This window comes from Phoenix dactylifera, unplaced genomic scaffold (assembly GCF_009389715.1).
Source record: "Phoenix dactylifera cultivar Barhee BC4 unplaced genomic scaffold, palm_55x_up_171113_PBpolish2nd_filt_p 001200F, whole genome shotgun sequence".
Taxonomy (NCBI): domain Eukaryota; kingdom Viridiplantae; phylum Streptophyta; class Magnoliopsida; order Arecales; family Arecaceae; genus Phoenix; species Phoenix dactylifera.
Genome location: NW_024068535.1, coordinates 32,524 through 46,920, shown reverse-complemented (window position 1 = coordinate 46,920; position 14,397 = coordinate 32,524). Strand labels below are relative to the sequence as shown.

General features: G+C 43.4%; 1 pseudogene; it reads left to right on the top strand.

The window, feature by feature from the left end:
• Positions 1-519: 519 nt before the first annotated feature.
• On the top strand, positions 520-7,469 carry LOC103696877 (annotated as a pseudogene).
• The last annotated feature ends 6,928 nt before the right edge of the window (positions 7,470-14,397 follow it).

Genomic DNA, 14,397 nt, shown 5'->3' with positions numbered 1-14,397 from the left:
ATTTAATGAGTTTGACGTCGATAGCTTCTCCATTGTAGGTAAAAACCCGCTCTGATACCACTTTGTTGGAATGAATATGAACTTTCTTAAGAGTTCCACTCCTATGAAAACAGAGACTTGAAAAATGGATAATTAATTTTTCTGCTAAAAACGATTACAAATGTGAGTATTTATAGACATATGTAGACATGAATAGGTGCATCCCTTCATGTAGAGTTGCAATGCTTCAATCAGTGCATCCCTTCGTATAGAGTTGCAATGCTTCATGAATTGGTACACTATTTCTTGAACAGTCACGATGCTTTAATTTTCAATCTCATTAACTTTTAACATTACTTGCGATTACTAAATCTTTTGACTTCTATGTACAACTTGACAAATGGGATCCAGGGGAGGCCCATCTGTGCTGTAGCAGCAATCATGGCTGGATGCCTTTAGAGCAAGCAGATCTTGCAGATCTAGATGTGTTTCTGAAGCTATAATCTCACTTCCTTTTGGGAAGGAGAACTGAGAGCAGAAATGGCTGAGGCTGTTGTTTCTCTTGTGGTGCAGAAACTCGGAGACTTCCTAATCCAAGAAGCCGAAATTTTTGTATGGAGTCCGTGGCCAAGTCAAGTGGATACAAGATGAATTGCGGGGAATTCAATGTTTCTTGAAGGACGCTGACAACAAACGGAAGGGGAACGATGAGAGAGCGAAGAATTGGGTGAGAGATGTCAGAGCTGTTGCTTGCGACGCTGAGGACGTCGTCGAAACATTTGTGCTCAAGATCGAGAGACGGCGGAGGCGGAGAGGCTTCGGGGGCCTTGTCATTAGGTATGACCTTATCTTCGGTGAATTAATAGCTTGCTATAAAATTGGCTTGGATATTTCAGAGATCAAGTCAAGGATCCTTGACATCTCCGATCGTAGAGCTCGATATGGCATCGCCAATATAGGTGAAAGTGGGGGAGCAGGGGGGAGCCATGCAGATGAGAGTGTGCAAGCGCGGCGGCGGATATTACCACATGTTGATGACTCAGATACTGTAGGTTTCGAGGATGACAGGAAAGCAATTGTAGAGCAATTACTCGATCCGAGAAATACACGGCTTTGCGTGATCTCGATAGTTGGAATGGGTGGTCAGGGCAAGACTACACTTGCTAAAAAGGTTTACAATACCGGCGAAATCAAGAGAAGCTTTGAGAAATATGCGTGGATATCAGTTTCTCAGGACTATAGTGTGACAAAGATTTTCAAGAACATCATGAGGAAAATTATGGGAATTTCAGAGGAAGAACTGGATAGGATGGAAGAAGATGACTTGAAAGAGAAGCTGCATGAGTTCTTGAAAGACGAGATATCTGATCGTGATGGATGATATATGGAGTACAGAAGTATGGAAAAAAAATTGTGCCAGCCTTTCCAGATGCGAAGATTGGAAGCAGAATCATTTTCACTTCACGTTTGATAGATGTTGCAAAATCTGCCGATCCAGATTCCCCACCCTATGAGTTAAGGTTTTTAGATGGACAGGAGAGCTGGGAACTCTTTCTTAGGAAGGTTTTTCCAAATCAAGATGTTAAAACGAGCTGCCCTGAGAACTTGGAGATGTTGGGTCGAGAACTTGTGAAAAGATGTGGTGGTTTGCCTCTTGCTCTTGTTGTGCTTGGAGGCATGCTATCGAAAAAAGATAAAAATCCTATCGTATGGTCAAAAGTGAAGAAGAGCTTGAAATGGGAGGCAGACAAAGATGGCAAACAATGCTTAGATGTACTGGCTTTGAGCTATGAAGACCTACCTTACGACCTAAAATCATGCTTTCTCTATCTGGGTTGTTTCCCCGAGGACTCAGAGATCAGAGCTTCTAAACTGATTAGGTTATGGACTGCAGAAGGCTTCATTCCGGCAAGAGAGAGGGAAACTTTAGAAGAAACAGCGGCAGATTACTTGGAAGAGTTAGTCCAGAGGTGCGTGGTTCAAGTTGTGGAAAGGAGGTCTGATGGAGGTGTTAAGACCTTCCGAGTTCACGATCTCCTGCGTGAATTGTGCATATCGGAAGCAAAAGAGGCTCGATTTGCCGACGTTTATAGCACCGAAGATCAGACAACCTCAAGTGCTTCACGCCGTGTGGCTTTATTCCACTGCAGTGCTGATCATGTACTGGAGTCTCTTAATTCTTCTTCTCAATTCCTGCGCACTCTCGTAGGCTTCAATTGGCATGCAAGCACTGGCCCTGTAGACCTGAGGCTACACAGTCTGAAGTTACTGAGAGTGATTGATCTGGAAGGGGCGTCACTTCAGGAGCTGCCCGAGGAAATCAAAAGCATAATCCATTTGAGATATTTGGGGCTGAGAAGGACCAGGGTGTCAGATATTCCACCATCCATTGGAGATCTTTGCTATCTACAAACTCTTGATGTAAGGCGGACTCCTGTAAGGTCTTTGCCTGATGCATTTTGGAAGATTCGTTCACTAAGGCATGTATTCTTTAGCCGGGCTTGCGCGATCCCGATCCCAAGAAAGATCTGTGCTGCAAAGAATCTGCAGACCTTGAAGGAAGTACGTGGTGGATCATGGATTGAGAAGCAACTGCCACAACTGACCAACCTTCAGAACCTCACGATCCTTGATGTTTCAGATTTAGATGAAATGATGCTGTTTAATTCACTCAAGAACCTGAGTTCTCTAGTTTCATTAGCACTCCGAGCAGGGGCGGCCCAATGCATTTGGGGGCCTAGGGCGAACTCACTAAATGAGGCCTTTTTTTTAAAATAATAATAATAATAATAATAAATTTTTAATAAGTATAAAATACTTTAAAAATTTATTTAAAAATAATCCGTCTAGTTTTTTGAGATGCAAAATTACTAATCAAACTTTTGTACTCAAGATTCATTAAAATATTATTTTCAATCGATAATATAGCTAATCCATTTAATCTTTCTTGTGACATAGTTGACCGCAAATAAGTTTTTATCAACTTTAATTTTGAAAAACTTCTTTCAGCAGAAGCAACTGTTATAGGTATTGTTAACAATATCCTATAAGCAATGAATGCATTTGGAAAAGAATCTGTTTTTTTAATAAAACTTAAAGTATCAATAGGGGTACTAGTTTCTATTTGTAAAACTTCTTTTAAAACATTTAACTCCGAAAACAGATCAAGACCATCAATATCAGAATATTCACCGTGCTTTAAAAAGTTTTCAAGATTAAGACAACACTTTTTCAAATTCTCTTCATTCAAAGATTTTAACTTTCTAAAATTAAACAAAAAACCAAAAACATCTTCATATATGGTGAATTGTTCAAACCTATTTTGAATTGAAGAAATAGCTTGATCTACTATATACAAAAAGTAATCAATTCTAAAAGATTCTTCAGCTGATCTTGTTGTTTCATCATTACTATTTTCATCAAATTGTTTTTTTCTACGGATCACACGTTTTTCACGAAATATAGGTTCTATTTCCATTTCATTTGCAATTTCTTTAGATGAATTCAAAGCATTCATGAATCCATTTTTCCTATAACTTTTCAAATAAGAAAGAAGATTTTTTAATTGATCTATAGCAACATCAATATGCATGTCTTCAGATTGTAAGTTCTTACTAACTGAATTAACAGCAAACAATATATCGTACCATATATTCATGCCTAACAAGAATTCAAAATTTTCAATCTCATATGTAGCTAAACATATAGCCTCACTCTTTATTTTAGGATCTTCACTAGTTTCCGCTAATTGAACTAATGCATCTCTTATTTTAGGAGCTTGATGTTTAATTGCTTTGACACTTTCAATACGACTTTCCCAACGTGTCTGTGACAAAGGTTTAAGAGTTAATGTAGATACATTATCTTGTAAAATTTTCCATCGTTTTGTAGAAGAAGAAAATAAGGTATAAATTCGTTGTATTACTCCAAAAAAAGATATAGCCTTAGGACATGAGTTAGCAGTATCACATAATACTAAATTTAAGTTATGACGTCCACATGGTGTGTAAAATGCTCTAGAATTTATATCTAATAATCTTTTTTGTACACCTTGATGTTTTCCTTTCATATTAGACCCGTTGTCATACCCTTGTCCTCTTATATCATTAATATCAAGTTTATATTTTTCTATTATATTTATAAGTGCAACAAAAAGGCCTTTTCCAGAGGTATCATCTACTTCTAAAAATTCTAAAAAATATTCTTCTATTTTTACTGGACTTGTTGAAGTATCTACACATCTTAAAACTAGGGTCATTTGTTCTTGATGGCTTGCATCAGGAGTGCAATCAAGTATTACAGAAAAGTATTTTACTTCTTTAATCTTTTTAATTATTATAGTTTTAATTTCAGATGCTAACATTTGAATCAATTCATTTTGAATCTTATGACCTAAATAATGATTGTGAATTTCACCATGTTGAATACGTCGAATATGTTCTTGCATTACTGGATCAAATTCTGCAATCATTTCAATAAGACTTAAAAAATTTCCATTATTGCTTTGATAAATCTTTTCATTCTTTCCCCGAAATGCTAAATTATTTTTTGCAAGATTTTTTACGACAGCAATAATTCTCAATAATACTTTTTTCCAATGATCTTTCTCTTGGTTTATTTGTTCTTGGAGACTTTTATCAATTGTCTTATTTTTCAATAATCTCACTTCTAAATTAATCCATTTATTCATGCTAGTAATATGTTCATTAGTTATTTCATGACTTTTGATCATAATACCTAGATTTTCTAATTCCTAGTTCCTTCATTGACTAAGTGACTCGTGTTAGGTGTTGAATCAAATAATTTACAACAAAAACAATATACTCTATCCAATTCCTTCGAATACACTAACCATCTTCTATCATATTTTTCACCATTAGGTAATTTACGAATGTAATGTAGCGTAGAGAAGTGCCTATTATTTTCATCCTTAGGAAAATGAAGATCATAATCTCTAATTGGACCTCTTTCTACTAATAGATCTCTCAACCTTGTATCGATTTGCTTCCATTGACCAGGATCGTATATATTTGTAGAAATAGAACTAATTTCATTAAGCTCTACACTATTCTTATTTATCCTATCTTCATCTAATTTCTCATTATGTTCTTCACCATGAATATGGTTGTCAATCTCATTTTGTTTCATTCCTTTCATGTCATCTTTTAGCTCTATTTTAGGTGCTTGTTCAGTTGTTAATTCCTGAGTTGAACTTGATGTAGTGTTTTGTTTGTTTGTCATAACAAATTTATCTAGAGCTCCTTTTTGAGATTGAATGAGTTTTTCGATTTTTCTTTTTTTTTAAGTTTTTCATATCCACATTCATATTTTCTATTAGACATTTGAATATAAAAATTATATTACCAAACAAAACAATTAAGATAATTACTACAAACAAATTAAAATATAAAAGAGAAAAAATAGAAGAGAAAAATTGTAACAAAATTATAGAAATTGCAATAAAATTAGGAAAATTAAACACTGGATGTCGAAAATATAATCAAACAACAAAAGGAGGGTTAGAAGGATCACACCATATGCTGTGCAGCTTGTGCTAGTGCTACAGTGCCACTAGGCCCACCACCCACAGTCCCACTGAGTCACTGTCAGTGTCACAGACTGACAGTCTCTCAGTCTCAGTGAGACGGACGGGAGGGCTGAGGGGACGGCCGGGCCCGCCGGGGTGACGGGTCACGGGACAACGGGAGCCGGGGCCGGGGAGGGAGGCGAGGAGGTCACGCTCACGCCGTCTGCCGTCACGGCCTCACGCCTCACGGGAGCCGGGGCCGGGGGCGGGCGAGGAGCGGAGGAGGTCACGGGCTCACAAGGTAGCGCATCTATATAGCATAGCTGAAAGCGCACGGCTCACGGGAGTGACGGACTGACGGCACAGGCCGCGGGCGGGGTCCGGGGACTGGGAGGCGCTCAGGCGGAGGAGACGACCTCGCCGGCTCGCTGGATTGAGCCGGACGGGCCAACGGGCGACGGGGTCACGGCCTCACGAGAGCCGGGGGCCCGAGAGGCGGGAGGGAGGCAAGGAGCCGAGGAGGTCGCGGGCGGCGGAACCGCCTGGATGCCGGGGAGGCGGGGACGGTCGCGGGATGCCGGGGCCCGAGGAGGCGGGGAGGCGGACTGGCGGAGGCGCGGCCACGCGGGGGGAGGCGAGGAGGAGACGAGTAGACGACCCAGGCGGCAGCCGGCAGGCAGTCACACCTTCACGGCTTCACCTTCACGGAACAGTCGAACAGAGACACAGAGTAGAAGAGGATTGAGGAAATAGGAATGAGGAGCAGAGGAGGAGTGGAGGAGTGGAGCAGGATGAAGATTTTAAAGAGAGCCAGAGGGCAGAGAGGAATGATGGGCGATGGCATCATGGCCGATGGGAATATGGGATCGGATTAAGCCATTGAGAAGGAGTGGACAGTGGAGCACCCGGCGACCTGCGTCTTGTCGAGGTAGCCGTTGGCTCCTGCCGTCCTGCGGGCTGCGGCCTTACCCTCTGATGTAGTCTGTAGCTAGCTACTAGCTAGGAGCGGGAGCTGGGAGGGTAGAGCGTAGGATGCCGTCGCGGGGCCTTCTCTCGAGCCGGGGCCTTGGGCGACCGCCTAGGTCGCCTAAGGCTTGGGCCGCCCCTGACTCCGAGGAACTTTGATCCCCACCGACATCATTCCGGCGTTATCAGGACATGAGCACCTTCATGCTTTGCGTCTAAGTGGACCTATGTCAAAGAGGCCACAATTACCCAACAGCAATGAATTCCCTCAGAACCTCACCAAGCTCACATTGCAGGGATCTAATCTAGAAGTGGACCCAATGGCAACGCTGGAGAAGCTGCAAAACCTTAGAGTCCTTCGCTTGAGGTTTGGGGCATATGCAGGGAAAGAGATGATCTGCTCTGCAGGTGGCTTCTTGCAGCTGCAATGGTTGCATCTCCAGGGTCTGAGGGCACTGGAAAATTGGAGGGTGGAGGAGGGGGCGATGCCTGGTCTCATCCACCTGTCTATTGTTGACTGTAATGCACTGAAGATGCTTCCACAAGGACTAAGATATGTCACTACCCTTAAAGAGCTGGAGCTGGTGTTTATGCCTGCCACATTTCGTGATAGAGTTCGGGAAAATGGTGGCGAGGATTGGGTTGCGATAAACCATGTTTCCTCCATCATCATAAAATGATATCTGACTCAGTTTCTAATGCTGGGAGAATTTCTTTGCGTGATTGCATTTGGTGGTTTCAGCCTCTGAAGTTTTAGTTTTCGATTTCTTGATTTGTCGTGATAGTATTCATACGATTTTCTTGATGGCAGTAGATGCAGCTCGTCAATGCTCATGGATTGTGTTAATGGTCTGCGATTTCTGTTAAATAAAATTGTTCCCTTTCCACTCGAAGCTTTGCCATGAAACTTCAACGAACCACAAACTACCGTATGCAATGAGAGTTGTCCTTTATATGCTATGAGATTGCTTCTCTTCCATGTGTGATGATACAACCTATTAAAAAATCAAGATGTCTATTTTAAAAAAAAAAATGAAAAAGGAGCTAATCCGCCCGTTTGTTATGGAGAGATTAAAATTTCAGATATCATTGTATTCAACTGCAAGTGTTTGTTCTTGCATGTTCGTAGGCAATATGATTGCACTCTTGATCTTTGTAGAAAGGTAATTATAATCCTGTGATCAATTTATCCTCCAATTAACTTCTAATTAACCACTGAGGTTGATCTTGATCTTTTGAGATACTCGATAGTCCGAACCTGCGCATTTAATTCTTGCTAGTTTTGTATTTTCTACTTGATTACATCTGAGCAAACCTGTTTCTTTTCTTCTTGTTGGTGTTGCCTTCAGCATGAGAAATCTTGGCAAAATTGTTATGGGCATGGGATTGAACACTCGTACCATATGAATTAGTAGCCAAAAAATACCTTTCTTAGTCTCTCGAACTTGACCTCGTTAGGGTGTTCTATCACATTCCTATTGAGTAAACATAACATGGCCGGAACAATTTCCAAAGATATATATGAATTGCACATGTTATGAATAAGATAAGCAAAACTGATGATCTTGAAGAGTTTTTGCAGAACCGCGGCAGCCTCTGCAGGTGTAGCTTCAGATCTTAACGTTTCATAAGAAAAAGCACAAATAGCAGCCTCAGATGGTAAATTATTTCATGCCTTACACTCGTATTATATATTCAGCTCCAGAATTGATCGCAACCCCGGCCGAATCCTGCGCATTTAATTCTTGCTAGTTTTGTATTTTCTACTTGATTACATCTGAACAAACCTGTTTCTTTTGTTCTTGTTGGTGTTGCCTTCAGCATGAGAAATCTTGGCAAAATTGTTATGGGCTTGGGATTAAAAAAATTTGATTAAACTCATGAATGGAGGGCATGCGGTTTTCTTCCATTGGTTAAAGTTCATTTTTCCTTAATATCACCTACCATTTGTTATAGGATTGAGCAGTCATTTATTATAGGGTTGGGCAGTCCCTATAACAAATAAAAGAATCGATAAGAGCTTCCGCTTCTATACACCGGCCGGGGGGGGGGGGGGGGGGGGGGGGGGGGGGGGGGATCGGAGTTGGAATACGAGTGGAGTGTGTGTGCGAGTACATTGGAAAGGTTTTGAACGACGAGGAGACGGGAACAGAAGAGATGAAAGGTTCTACTCTTCCATCGCATTTGTTCTTGTGCTTAAATCTGTCTTGTTATTTGTTAAGAAGCCTTTTAAGTTCTCCAAAATTTTGGGGTAAGACCATGATCGATGCAGCTACTTGTACGATATTGATGATCACATTGATGGAGCCAGAGTTTTCTGGGAAGAGATCGAACCATGTGTGATCGATGCCATAAAATATGGGAATGTTTCTCGGTTTATTAATCACAGGTAATAACATGGTGTTTTTTGTTATAAATGAGAGAGAAGCAGCATGTCTTGTAGTATAGACTGTATAGTTGTGCACCGAAACTCTTCCTTTGGCTATATCAATTATTTATTGTTAGCTTTTGCCATCTCTCAATTACATCAAAGCGCATAGGAGATGAAGCTTATGAGAAAGGCTGGCATTACTGTTGTTGGTCTTGGTCAATGCAAGCACGGGCGGCCCAATGCATTTGGAGGCCTAAGGCGAATTTAGTGAATAAGATCTTTTTTTAATAATAAAAAAATTTAATAAGTATAAAATACTTAAAAAAATGATATAGAAATATATAGCTATCAGGTACACTATTTCAACAAAGATGCATGAATCTAAAAAAAATAAAGATAGACAAGAAGCCTTTTAATATAATTCATGAATGGAAGCACGGAAAAGTAATTACTCTAAAAGAAGGGCCAGGAAACTAATTAAATAACTGAGATAATGCTTGGTAATACTGTTTACCCATGTCAAGCAAGAGAAGAATAGGAAAAGGTTATCCCATGGCATTTCATGGCCAAGGTAAAGGAAAGAATTTTTTCGGAAACAGACCTCTCTCTAAGAAAATATCAGATACATATACTATCATGCAAGTATATTCGTATCAGAAATCATATAAAACATACCATCACATGCCAAATCAAATCTATCAATATAAATCACACATTGCAAATCCAACAGTACTAAATAATAAACATATATATAATTATATTACTTACCAAGTACAGGGATCTTTATCTCTATCGTAATCTAACACAGCTATAATACTACCAATCCATACACAAAATGTTGCAACCAAGCTAGACAGATCCTGGCACTTTTTTTCCATCTTCAAAGTCATAAAGAGCATTCAAAATCACAAAATGCTTTTCCATAGTTAGCAATGGATTTGGACTGCATCATGTGGTAGGACCTTTCCTTAAGAAACATGGAGGCAGAGAGAGAAGCAAGAGTGTAAGGCCATAAGGGGCCCTCTACTTTTTTTTTTTTTTTTGACACATCGGTACCTCACGTTATGTATGCATGAGTGCACCCATAAGAGTCATAGAGAAGAAGAAGACGAAGGGGGGAAGGGATGGACTCAAAACTCCCCTATAGGAGTTCTCCTAAATGGTGTGCCGCGAAGGAAGCGACCCAATCTGCTGCACTGTCCGCTTTTCGAAACACATGAGTGGCCCTAGAACACCACGAGCCTCCTCACAAGCTCACACATATCACGTAGTAGCGGATGCCAGACACCCCATCGGTGCCTATCAATACTCTGCTGAATCCAGCCGATCATCATTGTAGCATCCCCTTCGAGGTGGTTACACTCCACTCTCAGCACAGTCCTAGCATAAGTAATACCCTCCCAAGCTGCTCTCAACTCTGTGGCACTAACAGACTCATCAAATATGTGTCGTCCTCCAACCGCCACCAGCCTAGACTCGTGATCCCTGATCACAAAGCCCACTCCACTGTTGCCTCCCTCCTCAGAGATACTACCATCAAAGTTGACCTTAAGAAAGCTGAGGGATGAGGGTTCTCAGGATACAAGGATAGTCTTGGTTACTACATGATCTAGATGGGAACCCCAAATATCCCTGGCCAACCCAGGTGAGGTGATAGCAGCACCACCAATGATCTCCATTGTATGGAGTAAGGCATTATCAGCCACTTTTCCAGAATGCACTATCTTGCCCTCAAATATCTTGTTGTTCCTGTCTAGCCAAATGTGATAGTCCATATAGGTGCATCTGACCCCCCCACTCCAAGAAGCTTGGACTCCGTCAGGATTCTTTCAGCTGGCTCAGAAAGTCCTCAGTAGATGACACTCCCTGCGGCGGATCTACAACACAGCCCCAGACCTGCACTACAACGCATGCATCTAAAGAGTACATGGCTGATGGTCTTCTCCATGCCGAGGCACTCCGCACAAGTTGAAGCAACCACACCCCCTCTTAGCCAGGACACCTCTGGTCGGCAAGCAATCCCATGCCACCTTCTAAAGGAACAGGGCAACCTAGGGGTAGATACACATCCTCCAGATCCACCCTCCATCAATCCGCCGAGTCAGCTCCTCACTGATTATGGTCTGTAGATCCCGGGCCCTAACCCTTGTCCCACTGAACACACTCCAAACCCTCCTATCCAAGGTCTCCATAGCGGGTAGTGGCACGACCAAGATCCTCTCCACCAGCTGTACCCTAAAAGCTCGTTGGACGAAGTCTTCATCCCATCTTCTCTCTCCGAGCACAAGGAGATCACATACTGTCCTCCCTACCAAGCGATCCGGGTCAACCATGGTGGGCCACCGTCCAAGGGGCTGCTCTGACACCTAGCTATCCTCCAAGGCATCAATATCTCGATCATCGCCAATAGCCCATCTGATGATTGGCATCAACATCGGGGCCTGAGCGCAAATCTCTCTCCAAATAAAGGAACACCAACATCTAGTACGAAAGGAAAACCCTATCATCCCCTCCCCATACTTTGCCCCCATCAACGAACTCTATAGGCTCTCTGGCTCTAGAAAATACCTGGCTGCATGTTTGGCTGCCATAATCTCCCGCCTAGTGATCAGAGAGTAGACGCCCAATCCTAGTCGGCTGACAAATCACATCCCAGGCAAGCAAGTGAGTGCCGCACCCTCCCCCTCTCGCTTGCCCCAGATGAAGTTTCTAACATCTGCTTCATGGACCTTAGGGGTGCCACCGGCAAAATAGTATTGGACAACAGATATACTGGGATCGAACTGAGGATTGACTTGACCATGGTAACTCTCTCCATCATTGATAAGGCACTCGCCTACCATCCCTCTAACCTGTGCCTGATACTTTGCTCGATGGCTAAATAGTCACCATGATGGAGGCATTGCCCCATGATCGGCACCCCAAGATATCTCAATGTACTACCTTGCTTGCCTACCCCCAGGATCTCCATGATAGCCCCCTTCAGCCGCTCCTTAATCTTTGGGCTAAAACAAACTGCTAACTTTGATAGATTCGCCTTTTGCCCAGAGGCCTAACAATACTCCCCTAGAACTCTCTATAGAACTAGGGCAAAGTGTCTCGTCGCACAAGCAAGCAGTAGGCAGTCGTCCACAAATAGTAAGTGAGAGACCTGGATAGACGTCGCCCCCAATATATTAGCCTCCAAATCCTGAAACTCGACAGCATACCATAGCCATCTAGATAAAGTATCCACATATATGATAAATAGTAGTGGTCATAGCGGACACCCCTGCCTTAAGCCAACCACCAACTCAAAAAATGGGGAAGGTGAGCCACTCACTAGTATGGCAAATGAAGGGGTACAGACACATCCCAGAATCCACTGTTGATGAAGCCAAAACTCTCCAAAGAGTGAGCCAGGAAACTCTAGTTCATTCTATCATAGGCATGTTCCATATCCAGCTTAACAGTCATCAAACTCCTTCTGCTTGGTGCTTCTTGGAGATCAGCCATAAACTCTTGTTCTATTAGCAAAGTATCAGAAATATTGTGCCCCCTAACAAACCCCCCTGCTCAGGACTGATGAGCCTAGGAAGAATGCTGTTAACCCTTCTTACTTGAATCTTAGCTACCACCTTGTACAAAGTGGTGCACAAACTGATAGGGCGGTAGTGGCTCGTCTCCGAGGCATTATTTCTCTTCGGGAACAATGTGATGTTAGTTCTTTTCCACCCACTAGCCATGCTTGCCGAAGTGAAGAGCTGCTGAACCACCTCAGAAACGATCTACCTCATAATGTGCCAATATCTTCTAAAGAAAATTGAGGGAAAACCATCCAGTCCCACTGCATTGTCCTCAGCAAGCGACCATAATGCCTCTTGAATCTCTAGAACTGATACCGGCCTAACCAACTCTGCATTCTCTTCCCCATATACCTTCGCCATTAGTGTTGGCTCACTGTACAGGCCCCTCCTACTTGACACCTCCATCCATCTAGATCCGAAGAACAGCTCCAGCACACTCTTGATAATGCTGGGGTCCTCCGTCACCTGCTCGCTACTCTCCCGATACTGCTAGTCCTGTTCCACTGTCAGTGAATAATTATCAACTGATGGAAAAATCTGGTGTTCCTGTCCCCCTTCATAACCTACTATATCCGCGACTTCTATCTCCATAAAGTCTCCTGCTATCGAAGGAGTGAGTGGTGCAACACCAGATGAGCCCTGAGTTCCCCCTGCTCCACCTCAGTCAAGCCCCCCCTTCGCTCCTCTCTCTCCTGAAGGTCAACAATCGCCACTTCACTTTTCTCAATCCTTCTAAATATAATCTCCACCTCTTCTCGGTTCCACTTTCTCAGCCGTCGCTTGGTTAGCTCCAACTTTCTGGTCACTCTGTACATGGCACTTTTCCGCACAACGGTCTGCCAAGCCTTTCTCACCACCTCCTAAGACTGAGGGTAGGAAAGCCAAAACTTCTCAAAATGAAAAGAACTGAAATAAGAGCACACAACTAAGGTACTCACTAGGATAGAGCAATGATCCGATGCTATCTGAGGTAGATGGCTCACTCGGTAATCCGGCCAGTGCTGGATCCATCCTACTGTGGTGAAAACTCGATCAATCCGCTCTCAGACTCTTGCTCGACCCAGCCTGTTGTTACACTAGAAAAATTTAGCCCTAGTGAACCCTAGGTCGACCAAGCCAGTCGTTGTGATGAATTCCTAGAACTTTCTGACTTCAACATTGTTGGTAAATGACTTGCCCCCTCTCTTCTCTTGAGGCCCATCAATATAATTGAAGTCACCTGCCACAACCATTAGGAAGCCCTATTGTACCATGCTAGCTATCTCACCCCACAGCACCCTTCTCTCCCTATAATTAATACTCGCATACACTGCCGAAAGGACCCATGGATGCCCGTTGCCTTCTAATATTACCATAATAACCTGCCAATTACATTGATGGAAAATATACAGATTACAATTCCCCATTTTCCAAGTCACAATGATGCCACCGGATAGCCCTTGGCCTTTGCTCCACTTGTCCGAGAAGCAGGGGGCTCCGACTCTGTCGGTGTCCACTCGCACCACCGGAGCTCACCCCCTTCTTGCTGGAGCCTCGAAAGGTAGGCCGCAAACCCTCCACTCTCGCCTCCTATCGCTGCTGCTCCCCCGTAGGTTTGGTTCGACCTTTAGGTTTCCTCCGGCTGCTTCCAGCACCGACAAGCCTCACGCCCTTCTCTCCTTCCTCACTGCTCCCCATTCCATCCTCCACCACCTTGGGATGAGGTAGTCTGGGGTTTCGCTTGTGGTCACCACCCCCCCCCCCCCCCCCTCTTTCTGTGGCAAACCTTCGGCCTAAGGAGACACGGGCGCAACTCCGGTCCATGGGGCCCCAGTCCGACCTCCTTCGGGCCCCTATCCACGCCAGCTCCCCCTAGGCCCTTAAAGGCGGACCCACTGACCAGGCCCCCATCCTCCGCACCCTCGCTTGGCCCACTTAGCTGGTCCGATCCTATCTCCACCAGCCCATCCACCTTTCAGGCAATGGCCGGGCTTGTCGCCCGTTTCAAC